This window comes from Pteropus vampyrus, unplaced genomic scaffold, assembly GCF_000151845.1.
Source record: "Pteropus vampyrus isolate Shadow unplaced genomic scaffold, Pvam_2.0 Scaffold69, whole genome shotgun sequence".
Lineage (NCBI taxonomy): Eukaryota > Metazoa > Chordata > Mammalia > Chiroptera > Pteropodidae > Pteropus > Pteropus vampyrus.
Window position 1 is genome coordinate 3,437,290 of NW_011888850.1, and position 17,648 is coordinate 3,454,937.

At 42.4% G+C, this 17,648-nt stretch overlaps 1 protein-coding gene across 2 annotated transcripts in view; it reads left to right on the top strand.

The window, feature by feature from the left end:
* Window positions 1-80: 80 nt before the first annotated feature.
* SNX10 (sorting nexin 10) overlaps window positions 81-17,648 on the top strand; it is a 45,092-nt gene continuing 27,524 nt past the window's right edge. Inside the window, exon 1 of one of the 2 annotated variants that reach the window (XM_011361682.2) lies at window positions 81-153. The gene's annotated coding sequence lies outside the window, so the exon portion shown is untranslated. Of the gene's footprint in view, window positions 154-8,613; window positions 8,633-17,648 lie in introns of those variants that run through there. The other variant, XM_011361683.2, reaches the window with a different exon arrangement.

The following is a 17,648-nucleotide window of genomic DNA, read 5'->3' on the forward strand; positions in this document are numbered from 1 at the left end:
CACGTAACAAAACCCCACGTCTTGCTTGTCTCCACCTTCTCTCTCAAAGTTCATTGTTCACTTGTGGCATAAAAAGAAAAAGTATTGTAAGATCGAAGCTGTCGTCAGACTGATAATCAAATCCTGAGGTCTCGAGAACCTGATTTTTGACAGGTAGCAAATGTAATTTTCTTTAAAAAAAAAAGTTATTCCTTTTTTGCCTCAGACTTGACTAGCTTTCTATGGATATGTTCTTAAAGTATAGTCTACTCTTGTGAAGACTTAATGCTTCTACTAGTTTAATATTTTTATATTAAGAATACGTATAATATAAGATGGGTGCTATATGACTTGCTTAAAATATATTTCTATCAAATCTTTGTACTTTCCTTGCAACAGTGACTTGTGAAGAAGTGCTGAGATTTATTAACTATTTTTTGTTGGGCATATACTTTTCTTGATTTCCAGTTGCTTTCAGTTTCATAGTTGAGTGTTAAGAACATAGCTCGTGAATGGCATGTGATTCTGCTTAAAGTATTTTAAGAAAAAAGATATCTGAGGACAAGAAAGCAGATAAAAATAGCAGGAAAAAATGATCAAAACAGAATTAAGCTATATATAGAGGAAAGAGTCAACCAAAATGAATCAGGAAAGTGATTTAAATGTATTAATTGGGTTGATGAAATGTCCATGCCTCATACTGCTCTCCTGCAAATGGGAGATGCTACTCTCTCTCACCGCTACAAGATTTTATACTTTAGAGCTTCTTCCGGGTCTGAAGACCTTTGCTCAGTATTCTCTTGCCCCTCAGACTGGGCAGCTGGCATTGTGGTGCCTACATGCAGAGGAACACCAGGCTGTCTATTAGTGCAGTGCCCAAGCAGCTGGGTGATTTCTGAGCACTGTTTTTCCCCCATTTCTTCATTCAGTCAGTGTAAATGTATGTGGAGAACCCATTACATGCCTGCTGGTATGATAGAGGCCAGAGATTTTAAATCAACAAGAACAGTGAGGAGCTTTGCCATCCCTGAGCTTACAGTTCGGTGGAGAGACAGACATTAATTTAATATTTACATGAATCAGGGTAAAAATATCACTGTGATCAGAACCACAGAAAAGATGATGGTGCAAGGGAAATACAACAAGAGGAACTGATTTTGCTGGGGGGTGTTGGGGCAAGCTGCCCTGGGTTAGTGGGATCGGAAGTACGATCTGAAAACTGAGTCCTGGTTAATAGGGCAACACGTGTGTTTGAGTCCTCACATTGGCCTTGGGCAAGTTGCTAAGCTTGTGGTGATCTGGAGCAAGTTACTTCTCCTCTCTAAGTCTTCGTGGATTCATCTGTAAAATGAGTGGTTGTGAGAATTAAATGAGGCAAGGCATGCAGTATATTCCGCACAGTGCCAGCACACAGTCGATACTCATAAATGGTAGCTGTTTTTATTCCTATATGGGTTTTGTGTTCATTTTATTAGAAACATTGAAAAGACACTTGCTTAAATTTTTCCTTACTCTGGTTAGCAAGAGCCACTGAATACCTGAGAATAGTTAACTTGGAGAATGAAAGCCTGAAGGGAAGTTTCATGATGGTCTTCGATTTGTCCTCAGCGTCTAAGATGTGGGAAAGTCTCTTATAGAGCCCTGGGTGTGAAGACACATTTAGAATGAAGCTGCCTGAGAAGCATTTGTAATATACTAAGATTTTAAGACACAAGCAGTGTTAGATCACATTGCCTACATTTCTCATGGCAGTCAAACATGAATAGCTAGGCTAATGCATATTTTCTGTACCTTTATCATATTCTGTTTGCCCAGTGGTTTTTGTTGCGCTGTTTGTGGTTATGTATGGATATTTCTTAGAGCTAAATGTGCATCTTTTGAGAAAGGCAGGTCTTGCCTTATCTACAGCCAATGTAAATTCTTTCAGAATGGCTTACATCTTTCTTCCCCAAGCCCATTGTATAAGAAGCTCCATCAGCTCCAGGTCAGCGGCCGTGTTAGTCTCCTCCACCTAGCCCTGCTGCTGGTGGTTTAGACCGTATGCCCCAGGACTTGGTCGTGTATGGCTCAGTAAACCCTTTCTTTCAGAAAAGCTTTTGGCCTGGAAGGTTTTTGTTTAAGAGTGTATATCAACTAAAAATTAAATATACTGCAAGTGTTACAAGTTCATTACTCAAAATAACATTTTTACTTCTTCTCATTCTTACCATTTCTCTACCTCAATTTCTATGTTCATAGCTTTACCATCTTTAGGTCAACTATTGTTTGCTGCCTTACATCTATTTGGGAACTGACTGCTTCAAATCCATTTGGAGCCAAAGAGAGGATGAATTATAAATAAGTACTGTATTCAGAGATGGGTGTAGACTAATGTGGATGGAGTTGCAAAGACATATCAATGAGACCTTTGGCCAATGAAACTGTTGGCTCTCAGCGCCCAATACTGCCACCGACTCATATGGTGCCCCTTGGGGGTAGGCTGAGCGCCTCCTAAGCCATGTGGATTTTGTTTTTGTTTTTTTTTTTTGCTAATATAAATCCTGCTTCAAAATTTAAGTGTTGTTAATGACTGATTAGAACTGAATAAAAATACAACCTGATGTGTCGGCTAAGAGAGGCGAAAATATCAAACACTCCTGGAGAGAAGAAGTCGAGCGTTCACTCCTCCAGGTCTTGTTTCCTTTCCTCGTAATTGTTTTTTTTTTTTTCTGATTCAGCAGAAGAGGAATCCAGACTGTGGGGCTCTCGTTTCTGTCGTACACTTACATATGTTGTCTGTGTTTACATGTTTATTTTATCGATATTTTCAGATCACAAAAGTAATAGGTTTTAAAAAAATAAAAGTTGTTAACAATCCAGGAGTATATAAAGTAAAAAAAAAAAATCACTTTGGCATGAATCCTCTTGGACTCATTTGCTGTGCATCTCCAAGCATGTAAGTGTATACACATAGATGTACACACTTAAACAATGGAATCACTCTACATATTGTTCTGTTATTTGTCGTTTCTACTTTGTGCATTATGGACATCCGCCATCCCAGCACTTTCAGATTTTCCTCTTTTTTTAAAACACCTACAAGGTATTCCACGAGTGTGTCTTTATGTAATCACTCTCTTACTTATGGGCATTTAGGTTGGCTTAGCTTTTTCAGTAATAAACATGGCTGTAAGTGAGCAGCCTCACACTTGTGGCTTTGCCCTGAGTTCTGGTCCTTCTCAAGGATCCCTTCCTGGAAGTAGGGATGCTGAGTGGAAGGGTGTGTGAGCTCTAGACTTAGGAGCTGGTAACCCTGTATCCCAGTCAGATATGTCCATAATGCACAGTCAGAGTGTGAACACTGGCCCGACTCAGATGCGAGCATCTTATGTGCTGTTTTCTGTTTCCACGAGGCGGGCAGAGCAGCATGCAGCCCAGAGCCGCGTGCCTAGATAGACCTCATTGGTGGGCATGCTGATCCTCCCAGCTGCCTCCTCCGGTTCCGATTTACGCAGGTAACAATGTTTAAATCTTGACTTTTGCTTCAATCCCGATGCATTCACAGAGAACATGTCAAGCCTGCTCCTTGGATAAAGGCAGCCTTGGTTTTCTTTCCCACTCTCTAACCCCTTTCATTTGTTTTTCTTCTTGGTCTTCTCTTAATCTTTCGACTTTAAATCGCTGACGAGATCACAAGATTAGCTGTCTTTGAGAAAGACTCTCACTGACTTTGTTTAGTTTGGTCAGTTTTGTGACTCCTTCCTCTTGAGCCCCTTCCTGGCCAAACTGCCTTGGCCAAGGACCCTTTCTTTCCAGGTGTACCGCAGACCTGGATTCAACACTGACAGCTTCCCAAGGTTTCGTTGAGGCAGGAAATGAATCACATACCAGGAGGTAGCGAGTGAGGCCAGCTGACCACTGGGCACATTTGTGACTTCATTGCCTTCTACTCCTCCATGTTCAGCAACAACTTATGTTAAGGGGCTGAACAAGTCACTTAAATTTTCCAGTTTTAACTTACCAGGTTTTAATATTGGGCTCTGATGTGTTGTAGGGCACGGGCTGTTTCTGTCAGATGCATGGCTCAGGTCCTTCTCCCTCCACTTATCTCCCGTGTGCTCACCACTCTCTTCCTCGCCATGGTGACTGTCACTAATCAATTGTGCCCCTTTCCCACAGAGCCAGACAAGCCCGCGAGATCTTTCTTAAGCACTCCAGGCAGCAGTTTCTACTGCAGTGATCCTCAACCTTTTTTTTTTTTTGTATTCATATATATTTTTTAATTAATTAATTTTTTTATGGTGACATTGGTTAACGAAATCTAGTAAGTTTCAGGTGTCCAGTTTAACAGTAAGGCGTATATATATTGCATTGTGTGTTCACCTCCCATAGTTAGATTTCTTTCTGTCAACACATATTTGATCCCTTTTACCCCATCTACCTCCTTCTTCCCCACTCCTCGACCCGCTGGTAACCATTAGTCCATTATCCATGTCCATGAGTCTGTTTGTCATGTTCGTTTGTTGCTTTTAGGTTTCTATCCCACATATAAGTGATATCATGTGGTTTTCAACTTTTTCAGTCTGGCTTATTTCACTTACCACGATTATCTCAAGGTCCACCCATGTTGTCGCAAATGGCAGTATTTCCGAGCTGATCGAGAAGGGAGGGTTTCAGTGCTGAGACGCCCAGTTGGAAGAATGCACAGGGGGCCAACATGAGAACGAAACGGCAGGCACTAGCTTTATTGGGGGGAGCGCCATTCTATCGTGGGGAACATGCTTCTGCTCCTGCTTCTCTTCTGCTCCCCTTCTGCTCCCCAGGGGTCCGCATGGGCTCTGCATGTATCAGAGTGCAATAGTGGCATTCAGCCACACGTGCGTGATACAATAAGCTGAATTATGTTTACATATTTTAGGTGCAGATGCCCTAATACACTAAATCCGGGGTTTTATTCCTAGCTGTGAGCCTGGATCACAGCCAGACCTGGGGGGACCTGGGGGGACCCACCAGGCCTGGGACTCACACTGAGTAATATTCCATTGTACCACAGCTTCTTTAGCCAGTCATCTCTCATAGGATACTTCGGTTGCTTCCATGTCCTGGCCACTATGCATAACGCGGCTATGAACATTGGTGTGCAATTATCTTTTCAGATATGAATTTTCAAGTCTTTGGGGTAAATACCCAGTAGAGGGATTGCTGGATCATATGGTAGATCAGTTCTTAGTTTTTTGAGGAACCTCCATACTGTTTTCCATAGTGGCTGTACCAAGATCTCCTTTAGGCACAAGGGACCAGTGCTCCTATGAGAATCTAATGCCTGATGATCTAAAGTGGAGCTGAGGCGGTGATGCCAGCGCTGGGGAGCAGCTGCAAATACAGATGAAGCTTCCCTCACTCACCATCCCTCTGCTTACCTCCTGCTGTGCAGCCTGGTTCCTAACAGCCCATAGACCGGTACAGGTCCTCTGCCAGGGGGTTAGGGACCCCTGTTCTACCACATTAGAGTTGGTATAACTGTGGGCCTAGTGAAACCTTCAAGGGCCACACTGGAGAAGGAGTAAGGTCAATGCAGAGATGAGTGGTACCCGAATTTGTAGAATTCCTGGATTACTAGAACTATAAAAGAAGGTTTGGGTCTTGAACAGGATCGCTAACTTTTTGCTTTTTATATAAAAGACATAGAAACCTCCCCTAAACCTATCAGATACAATTTCTGTCATTTTATAAAAGAGAGAAGATTTTGATACCCCCGAAGCAGGAAAGACCTGATCTAAGAATAAAGGAGAGTCCTTTAAATTGAAAGAGTTTTAGATTTAGAAAAAGTTCAGTGTATCCTTTTCTTTTTCCCATTTTGCCATAGACTATTAAAAACCTGGTCATGGACCTAAGTGCTATTTAGAGACCTGCGTTATAAATTTCAGACTGCTAGAGGTTTTTTCTTTATATTTTTGGGGGTCTTACAATGCAAAAATATAATTCCCTTAATCCAGGTGATATTGTGTATTGGTGTCGATGTATACTTGGATGAACATTTTATTATTTCTACATAATAATACTAGTTGATCATTTTACAGAGTAACAAAGGTTTTATAATACTTTGAGGATTAAATAAGGATGTATTCTCTTGGTGACTCTCCTGTCCACTGTTCATTCATTCATTCCAGTTATTTTTTGCCCATCTGCTATGATGTGCTGGACACAGGGGTGCAGCAATGAACTGGTCAGAGTTTCTGCCCTCTTAGAATTCACATGACAGGGGAAAATACGTATAAACAAATAAATAATATAGATTCAGGTTGTAAGTACCATAAAGAAAACAAAATGGTGTACTTATAAGGAGAACAACTTAGAGGCGGAAACTTTAGTTAAGGTATTATAGCAAAAGCGACTTTGGTGACATTTGAGCTGAGGACACAGACAAGATCTAGGGAAAAACATTCTGAAAAGGACTAGGGCTAGGTGCAGAGGCCCCGGTATGGAATGGAGGTGGTCTGTGTGAGACGGGGAGGGAAGGCCAGGGTGGCGTAGTATAAAGAGAAGGAGAGCGGGTGGGGGTGAAGCGAGAGGGTCCGCTGGGATCAGACCGCGTCCTGGTTTCAGAGTATTCTTATTGCAGTGGGTAGCCATGGGAGGGCTTTCTGCAGAAGGGTTTGGTCTGAATTTTGCATTAAGATCGTCCTGGATGTGTGGAGAATGGATTGTACGGGGCAAGAATGGAAAGTCATTTGGGAGGCGCTGTCAGCCATCCAGCTGAGAGACGATGGTGATCGGACCAAGGGGTTGTGAACACAGATGGGGATGAGATTTAGTAGTGTATCTTCTTCTACAGTCTGTGTATCTCTCTACAGCTCCTGCCACGGTGCCTGAAGGTTGTGGGTGCTCATTTGTTAAAGGGAAGAATGAGGAAGGAAGTTGGTCGAGACAGGAACAGGGCTATATGGTCACCCTAGATATGGGTGATATTTTTACTTTTCTGTTTTTCAGACTTCCTAAATTTTATTATTGTAAACTTAATATGTAAAAAGAATTATTTTGCTTTAGAACATTTACTTTCAGAAGCCAGAAAACATTTCTTTGAGCTCTTTCATGTAGTGCTGTCTCTTGTTTAGGTCTCTCCCCCTGACCACGGGGAATGACCATGTTGGTGGTCTTCTGGGCGGAAGGCCTGGAAGCTGTGGTCATTTGTTTTTACCCACTAGATTCTCATGAGGGAAGGTACCAGAATAGCACTTACAGATTCCAGGGCCACCTGTTTGTCCTGTGACTGATGAGGTTAGGATCCTTGTAGGTTCAAAATGACCTAAGGGCTTGCTTAGGTTACCTGACAGGCCTGCTCTTTCTCTCTCCCGAAGCAGTATTAGAGTTGAAGGTTAGTTTGGGGGCCCTGCCTTTCGTTTTTTTTTTCTATTAAAGTTTTCCTAATGCAAATTTATATTTGACTGACCTGTATGTCACCTCACAATGGGAACCATAAAGACATCAATTTATTGGTTCATACTTGAAGTACTACGAAACAAAATTAGATGTTTAAAAACATATGTATGTAGACTTTTATATGTAGACTTTTCAGACTAAAGCTGTATCAGAAATAAATGCCAAGGGGTTAGGGTGCTGATAGTTATCTCCATGAGTTGTGGGGTTGTCGTCCCAGTAAGATCTTGAAGAAATCAGTTATTCCTCTGCCTTTTAGCTTTTCCACCTTCAAATGCAAGACAACTAAATACCTTGATTGAGAAAACAGAGTTGCTCCTCCTGCTGGACACTACCTTGCGAAAGATGGAGGCACTTTAAATATCGGACAAGACAGGCCTATGGCCCTGGACCACGTAACAGGAAGCCACGTGTCTGATCCCATCTTTTCTCTGGAGTCTCACTTTCCAGTAACCCCCTCAATCCCAGCCAAAGCAAACCGCTTTGTTCCCAAACTTGACTTGCACCTTCTCGCCTCCCTGCATGTAGTCATACTGTTCCCTCCACCGAGAACCCACCCCTGCCATTTTATCTCCATCATTAAAGGCATAAGGTTAAGGGATGGTCAACATGGACACTGGAGCAAGACTGACCTTTGACAAAGTACTTAACTTTTTGGTGCCTCTTGTTTTTTGTTTTTTTCCCCTTTATTTTTTTCTTTATTAGTTTCGAGTATACAGTATGTTGGTTCGACATCTATATAGTTCATAAAACGATCCCCCCAATTGCTCCCTCTTCCCCTGGCCCTCTACCCAGCCATCATATTAATGCTGACTGCATCCCCTCTGCCGTGCTCCCCGTCCCTGTGACCATCTATCAACTGCTAATTTGTACTTCTTTAACCCTTTACTCTTTTCTCCCAGGCCCCCATGCACCTCCCCTCTGACCATCATAGATTGTCTTTTATATTTGCGAGTCTGTTTTCCATTAGTTTATTATTTTTGTTCCTTAGATTCCTCATATAAATGAAATCGTATGGTATTTATCTTTGACTTTTTTCGCTTAGCATAGTAATTTCTAGGTCTATCCATGTCATTGCAAATGGTAGGATTTCATTTTTTTAATGGCTAAGTAATATTCCATTGTATGTATGAACCGTAACTTCTTTATCCAGTCGTCTGTTGATGGGCGTTTAGGTTGCTTCCATATCTTGGCTATTGTAAATAGTGCTGCCATGAACATAGGGGTGCATAGATCTTTATGAATTATTGTTTGGTTTTATTTGGATAAATACCCAGAATTGCAACTGCTGGGTCAAAACTTATATCCGTTTTTAATTTTTTGAGGAACTTCCAGACTGGTTTCCATAGCGGCAGCACCCATTTGCAATCCCATCAACAGTGTACGACTGTTCCCTTTTCTCCACATCCTCACCAACACTTGTTGTTCTTCGATTTATTGACGACAGCCACTGTTTCTTTAACTGTAAAATGAGGATAATGGTCATACCTACCTCATAGGGTTTTTATGAGGCTATACATGGAATTCTCACAATAGTGACAGTTTGTCAGAAGCACTCTCTTAGGGTTCTCGTTATTAACTTTCGAAGTTTGGCCTGTCTGTAAGCCTGTTTCCACTAACCAATATGGGGCTTGGGGCCTGCAGACCTAGGTTTGAATCCGAACCCTGCCACTTATGAGTTGGGTGACCTTGGATGGTTATTTAACTTCTTTGAATGTCAGTTTCCCCATGTGGAGTGCACTGTCATGTGGTTGTTGGGAGAATCATGTGTGAACTGGAGGACACTCAAGTGTTAGTTTCTGTTCCCCTCCCCTGCAGCGTTCTGTGCATCACCTGATGCTTCGGATATGCCTGGCATCCTTGTATCTCCTCCGTTAGACTGTATACTCCTGAGTTTTCTTTGTTTCCACACAGCAGGTGTTTATGCTTTTATTCACTGATTTCCTCGTTCATTTGTTCACTCAATCATTTTGTTCATTCATTCACTTTCTCTCTCTCTCGTTTATTCAAAAACCATTTACTAAGTACCTGTGTTAGGCGCTGGGAATCTACCATTATTCCAGCTAGGGTCCAGGAGAGAAGTGACAAGAGCCTGAACTAGTCCAGTGACGTTGGAGGCGTCGCTGTGAATGGACTTAGGAGGACTTAGGAGGTGTTTAGGAAGAGGATTGGCAGGGCTTGCTGACTGATTGGATTTGGAAAGGAAGGGAAAGGAAGAAATGAAAGATAGCTTCTGGGGTTCCCACTCGAGTCATTGTGTAGATATCGACACCATTAATGAAAATGAATAACCCAGGAGGTGGCAGATTGGCCGGGCTGTGGAAGGGCAAGGAAAATGTGTGGTGTGACAGCCAGCCTGGATTGGACACAGTGAGTTTGAAAGGCCTGCAGGATGTCCGGATGGAGATGTCCCCTAGGAGGTGGCCAGGCTAGCTTCTAAGGCTGTTCCGGTTCTGGACTCCTTTGCACGTGATATGAGAGTGGTGGCCAAGATGGAGAGTAAGCATAGAGTTGAAGAGGAGAGGGCTGTCAGTGGCCCATTGGGGAACTGACTTTATTAAAGCGAAGGTGACAGTGAGTCTGAGCCTTCTGCTGGGAAGCCCTGTGTGGTACCTCACCACTGAAACTGCTCTTGACCCCCACCAAGAACTCTGTGCAACGCAAGACCAGCCCTTGGGTGTCAGTGCAGAAGTTGGGGGAAGAATTTCCCATTGTGGGCCTCACCGTGTCACCTGCAAGTCCTGAGCTGCATCATGTGTCTGTCTCCTTCCCCTGCAACGTGTCTCACAGAATCCTTCTCGAATAGATGTTATGGTCCCTCTCTTCTAGCAACTGTGTATCCTCGCTTTCTCTCTCTTCAGTTGGATAAGCACAGACGAGGAAACACCAACAACCAACGCACCTCATACACCCTTCCACTGCTACTGCTGCGCTGAGCCTCCATCACATCTGGCCTGTGCTATGTCAGTAGCTTCGCAACGGGTCTCCCTGCTTCTGCTCTGGCCCTTCCCTATTGTCTCTTCCCCACCCGGGCGTCAGAGGGATCCTGTTAAAACATGTCAGATTATGTCGCTCACCTGCTGAAAGTGCTCCAATGGCTTCCAGATTCTCCACTCTGGTCCATACGGCCCGTGTGACCATGCCCCTGCCTCTTTCTCTGAGCTTACCTCCCTCATCCACCACGCTCGAGCCACAGCGGCTTCCTTGGGTCCCACGGATAGTCCAGGCGTGTTTCACCTTGGGGCTTTGGCACTGGCAGTTCACTCTTCCTGGAGTGCTCTTTCCCAGACTGCCGTATCACTGGTTCCTGTTTGCCTTTCAGGTTTTGGCTCACATGTCACCTCCTCACAGAAGCCTTCCCTGATGACCCAAATGGGTCCCCACAAAGTCCCCCTTGACCGTATCATTCTGTTTCATTTTCTTCATTAAGCTTGTTCGTTACCTCGTCCATTTATTTATTTACAAGTTTACTTTCGTTATGATGTAGGTGAAACCAGGGACCTGATCGTCTTCATCATTGCCCTACCTCCGATGTCTGCAGCAGTGTCCGGTCTTTAATAGGTTAAATGAATTAGCCAGGGCTGCCCATAAACACTGGGACGAGAACTTGAGCTTGTTTGTTGAGGAAGGAGGAAGGGACTAGTGAAAAGGAAGAAGCTGGAGTTATAAACACTGGTCCATTGATGGACCAGTGTTTTGGAGGAGGTAGGGGAGAACATGAAGATGGGGAAGTTCAATGTTTTTCTTTGAGACTGAGGGAAGCGGGTGACTATATGGGTAGATTTCAAGGGGGCAGAGAACCAAGATGAAGAATGTAAACCTGATGGTCTCACTGTTTTGATGAAGTGGGCCATACAGCCCACTTCAGAGATGACAGACGGGGAGCAGACCTGGGAGGAGGTAGGAGGCTGGAGGTAAGGGTCTGAAACTGCCTGGATGAATGGGAAGACTCTTGAACCCTGGAAGGTCCGACCGAAGCTGGTACGCATAACCTGGTGATGGAGCTTGTCACGGAAATGACCGATGTTTCTTCAGGAGTGGACAGGACCGGAGAGAAAGTGCAAGAGTATTTACATGGTACAAGGAAGTGAAGACCAGAGGGAGAATAGAAAAAAATAGGATCAAAGTTCTGTTGGCTTTTCATTCAAGTGGAAAGCAGATTGAATAGAAAGAGGAAGTATAAGGAGGGTGGGGTTTTAGAGGGGACTTTTAGTTTTACATTTCAAAGAGCAGTTCCTGGGTGGGACTGTAATAAATACATTGTTGGTGAACAAAGGGTTAGGTCACAGGAGTGAAGGAGGCAGGCTAAGGCCAGGCCTGGGGGTCTTAAGTCATTCCTCTTGAATAAGGTCCTCCTTGGAGGGTTCAGGAAAAAGTGAGGAAGAACACAGGGAGGAGGTCCCTAAAGATGTAGGAATGAGGGGCAGGAACCTGGAAAGAAGGAAGGCGAGCCAGGACCCTAGGAGGGGGTGGTGGGGTCACGGTCCTAGGTCCTAGGTACTTGGCAGGTTATTTATTGTCCGGAGATAACAGTGCGTGGGGAAATTTGGTTTCCTCCTGGGCCTGAGAAATGGGAATGCTGACAGATGAGCAGCTCTGACTGGGAGGGTTCCACGGAGGGGGCAGCGGGGAGACCCGGGGCCCTACTATGATAATGCTGGCTCTCGGCCGAGGGTGGTGGAGGAAAGGGTTAGAAGAGGAGATGGCAGAGGAACGAGAGAACCCCAGGGATGGGTGATGGCTGGAGGGCCCTCAGCTTGGCTAACATTGAGATCTGCAGGATGAGGGACATTAGGACTGGGAATGAAACAGGTCAGGCTCAGCGTTTTGAGTAGGACATTTTTTTTTAACAGCTTTTTTGAGATGTTCATATACTGTACAATTTGCCCAATTAAAATGGATAGTTCAGTGGCTTTTAGTATAGTCACAGATAAGTGCAAAACCATTACTGCAGTCAATTTTAGAATATTTTCATTACCTCATTTCATTGTCTTTAGCTATACTCCCCTATATCCCTAACCTCTACTTCTCCACCCACCCCACCCAAGCCCCAAGCAGTCAGGAATCTACTTTCTGTCTTTATAAAGTTCCCTATTCTGGACTTTCATGTGAATGGAGTTTTACAACATGTGGACTAAGTCGTAGCATGTATCAGTACTTCATTTCTTTTTATCCTTGAATAATATTCCTTTGTATGGATATGCCACATTTTGTTTATCTCTTCGTCCATCAGTGGACATTGGGTTATTTCTATCTTTCGACTATTATGAATAACGCTGATATTTATATACTATGTACGTGTACATTTTCATTTCCCTTGGGTACATACCTAGGAGTCGAATCGCTGGGTCAAACGGTAAGTTTATGTTTAAGCATTTGGGAAACTGCCAGACTGTTTTCTAAAGTGGCTGCACCATTTTACATTTCCACCAGCCTAGTGAGTTGAAGTGGTATCTCACTGTGGTTTTGATTTGCTTTCCTCGGATGACTAATGACATTGGACATCTTTTCACGTTCTTCTTGACCATTTGTAAATCTTCCTGGGAGGAATCCTTTGGATTCAGAATCCTTTGCCCATTTTTGAATTGAGTTATTAATCTATTATTTTTTTTAGCTTTGTTGAGGTATCATTGACAAATACGATGTACAGTGTGATGATTTGATATATGTATACACTGTGAAAGGATTCCCCCATCGAGTTAACACTTCCATCACCTCACTTATTTACCTTTTTCTTTGCTTTTGGTGAGAACATTTAAATGCCACCAAAATAGCTGTGAGGTTGAAATTCTGTAGTATGTTTCTTTCTTGTTTCTGGATGGTTAACCCTAAATTTGGCCTAGCACCATATGCATGACCGTAAGTGGAACCCGTTGTGGAGATGATGTTGTAGAGATTAGCAAGTTTGTGCTTTCATTGTTTTATGTGCTATGAACCAGTGTTTTTTTAGAGAGCAAATCCTCTTTCATATGTTCTTTTCTTTTTTGATAAATGCCGTAAAAGCTTAAATGGTAGTTTTATTAGTCTTTCCAACTTTAACTGAATTTCAGACAATCTGCTTGTTTTTCCGTTTTGGTTGGTTTACCTTTTCAAGGTTCTGAGAGCAGATGGAGAAAGAACCACCAGGGCCTGGTTCACAGACGGTTCTGCACATTCTGCGTGTCCTCGAAAGTTCACGGCCGCCTTTCGGCCCAGTTGTCATGTCTTGGTGCAGCTCTTTCTGCTTTTTCTTTTTGGTTGAGCTCTTTTGATTGTTTACATCGAGATCTCCCTCAAGTTACTTCCAGTAAAGGGGCGCTTATCGTAAGGACACTGTGCGTGGGAATCCAGGAGACACTGGACACTTAAGCCTCTGGGAAAGTAAGAACTCTGGGCACTGACGCTGCCTCCAGGCAGCTCTGCAAAAGTCAGCAGCTGAAGCCGGCTTCTGTAATTCAGCTTCTCTGGTGGTCAGTTTCTTTACTATCTCATGAGATCTTTTATCCACCTCCTGGCTTCTGTTTAACTATAAGCTCTGGTTCCTTAGAATTCCAGTCGTGACGTCATTATCTGTCCAGTTTCTCATATCATTTCCACACTCAGGTCCCAGAGAACTGCCAAGTCTCACAGTGTTTCCTAGTCCAGAGACTGGGAGGGAGCCAGAGCCCAGCCCTCCATTCTTTCCGTGGCAGGACATGCTTTAGGCACCTGGTTAACCTGTGGATTAGCTTCCCTGTAGTCCATTGCCCATCAATGATGCTGTCACCTGTGTCTGGGGAGGGTCCCCCCGCCCAAGGTGATACAAAGCAGGGCTAATTGTAGAGCTGCCCCTCCAGCAGGACCCTAGCCAAGAGCTTCTCCCTTAGAGGAGATTTGGGAGGGCCATGCTCCCTCTCCCCCCCTGACCTGCCCAGTGCAGTGCAGAGGACATAGATAGTACTGAGAGCAGGTCTGGGAAAAACTGGCACTAAATTAAAATCTGAATTTAAAGTAACTTTGCTGATGGCATATTCTTATAAGATGAAAGTAAGAAATCAATGATTTTTTTTTTGTTATGGTGACATTAGTTAACGAAATCCAGTAAGTTTCAGGTGTGCAATTTAACAGTAAGGTGTATATATATAGTCATTGTGTGTTCACCGCCCATAGTTAGATTTCTTTCTGTCAACACATATTTGACCCTTTTTATCCCATCTGCCTCCTCTTGTGTTTTTTTTTTTTAATCAAAAAATTGTTGAACATCCTAGGAGGAAATGAAACAAACAGAAAGTGAAATTAACTTAGCTGTTTGTTTTTTGGGAGGAAGGAATAATAAAAGCAGTTGAGTACATTAAGTTTTACTTTCTTTTAAAATGTATATGGTTTTCTGACTTCAAAAGCACCAAATAAATGCATTGTTAACTTCCGGAAAAATCCAGAAAAGAAGGAGATAAAAACCCATCAGAATCCCATCACTCAGAAATGACCACTGTTATCGCGTCATGTGTAGGTTCCAGTTCTCAAATAAATAAAGAAATAAAAACATACTTTCAAAAAATAGCTTCACAATACTTCTTGAATAGTCCCTATCATTTAATATTCTTCTATAATGCAGTTTTGCAGTAGCTACAAGGTGTCCTATTATGCAGCTCTACCATCATTCATTTTTTCTAATCTACTACTTATGGGTGTTTGGGGTTCCATTTTATTTGATTTTTTTGAAGATACTGCATTGTGGACATTTTTTCATATGAAAAAATTTTGCATGTGTCTGACTGATTTTTCTAGGTCGAGTTCCCAGACATGGAGTAATTGAGTCAAAGAAAAAATAAGCAATTGAAAAATGCTTTTGAAACGTGTGGCCAAATTGTCTTTCAGAAACACTGAAATGGCTTACGTTTCTACCAATAGCATTTAGTCTCATTTCTCATTGGATATTATCATGAAAGAAACATTCTCATTTAATAGTCACAAATATGGTGTCTTTTATTTGCACTTCTGTTTATAGGAGGGTTAAACATTTAACCTTTTAAAAAATTTTTATTTTTAATTGTGGTAAGAAACATATAAAATTTACCATCTTGCCTATTTCAAGTATACAGTTCAATGGTGTTAAGTAGTTCACATGGTTGTATTAAAGATTTGCGGATCTTTTTCATTTGGCAAAGCAAACTCTGTACCCATTAAACAAGAACTCTCTGATAACCCCTCCTCCAGCTTCCAAAACTACCATTCTGCTTTCTGTTTCTATCAATCTGACTACTTTAAAAAATAAGTGGAATCATAAGTATTTGTATTTTGTGACTGGATTATTTCACTTAGAGTAATATCCTCAGGGGTCATCCATGTTGTAGCATATGTCAGAATTTCCTTCTCTTTAAAGGCTGTATATACATACCATTTTGCTTATCCCTTCGTCTGTCTGTGGGCATTTGGGTCGCTTCCACCTCTTTACTGTTGTGAATAATGCTGCTGTGAACATGGGTGTGCTAATATTTTCTCTTCGAGATCCTGCTTTCAATTCTCTTGGATATATATCCAGAAGTGGGATTACTGGGGTATATAGTAATTGTATTTTTAATTTTTTGAGGAACCTCCCTACTGTTTTCTACAGAATCTGCACCATTTTACATTCCCATGAGCACAGAGGTTCCAATTTCTCCACATCCTTACCAATACTTATTTTCTGTTTTTTTGATAGTAGCCGTCTTGATGGATGTGAGGTGGTAATTCATTGTGATTTTGATTTGCATTTCCCTAATGATAGTGATATTGAGTATCTTTTCATATGCTTTTTGGCCATTTGTATATTATCTTTGGAGAAATGTCTATTCAAGTCCTTTGCCCATTTTTTAATCAGATTTTTGGGTTTTTTTGTTGTTGAATTTGACCTTTATTGTTTTTATTTTGTGAATTGACTATTGATGACTTTTGCTTACTTTTCTATAGTAATAATCTTTGGTACGGATTTATAAGAGCTTTTCATGAATTAAGAAATATTAATTTTTTGCCATGTAGATTATACATATTATATGATATTTACCTTGAAATTCCTTTTGAAACATACAGTAAGTAGGTTTAAATTTTCGTTTGGTTATATCTATCATTTTCTCAAACTTTTCTGTTGTTTTTATGTTTATATGAGGGTGGCGAGGCATTTATTAACCATAGTTCTGGGACCAGTTCCTCTGGGTGTCCCAGAGGAGTCTTTGGGGCCTTCAGTGCCCTAGGGTATTTCACTGTTTCACAGGATACGACTCCCTGGCGTGGCCAGCCTTTCCCCTGCTAGGCAGTGAGCTGGTGAGAGACAGGTGTGGACAGAATACAGCTCCCTCCTGTGTGCATCCTGGAGGAGTGGGTACAGATGGGGGGAGGTTCTCCTGTTGAAGGCTGGGTGATAAGCTTTTGAGAACCCCAAATGAACACAGTTCCTGGGTGCCCCGGAAGCAGCCACCACTCTCCTCACACCTTCTTAGACACCTCTGAGACTGACCCAGGCTATTCAGCCAACCCCTTATGTAGGCTCTCTCAAGTGCTCACTGAGTTCCTACCTCATGCTCTTTCCCCCCCTCAATACCAAGGCTCATCTTTAACTTTCTTATAAAATAGCCCTCTCTGGAGGCAGAATCGTGATAGGAAATGAACCTGGTCACTGATGCCTTCCTCTAAGCACCATCGTCTCAGACTGGAGTCTTTTCAACATTAAAAATGCCATGTGTTGTCTTGATGTTCTCAGACTAAGTGAAATGCTTTGGAGAAAGCGATATTAAAGCAACATGGTGAGACATGGAGAGAAATAGCAGAAAGATGGTATTTTTTTAAATTTATTTGCTTCCTCCACACCCAGCTTTCAGGCCTCAAGTCCCCAGCTCTTAGAACCTAGCCATACCTCCAGAAAGGAGAAGAGGTTAAGCGTATTTTGTTTGAGGCTTCACTACTCCTTCTAACACAGCAAAGAAAAGATGCAAAAGTAGGTTCTTTATAAGACTACACTTATCTCCCCTTTCTCTTAGAAGGGCCTCGCTCTCTGTAAGGTTAGTTATGAATCCACCTGCACTTTCTTCTGAGCACATGAGATCTCTCTTGACAGAAAAACATGTCTATTTGGTTTATGAAATTATATGTTGTTAGACCGGGTCAGTAACTAGATTTTCCATTTAAACAGTTTTATTTTGTTTAGGATGTCCTTGTGGCTTTGACACAAATTCAGATCTCATTTCATGATTAACAAGTTGGTTGGGTTAATCAGCCTTGGTCACCGGATGGTAGGAAAACCCAAAACTATGCTACTTAAT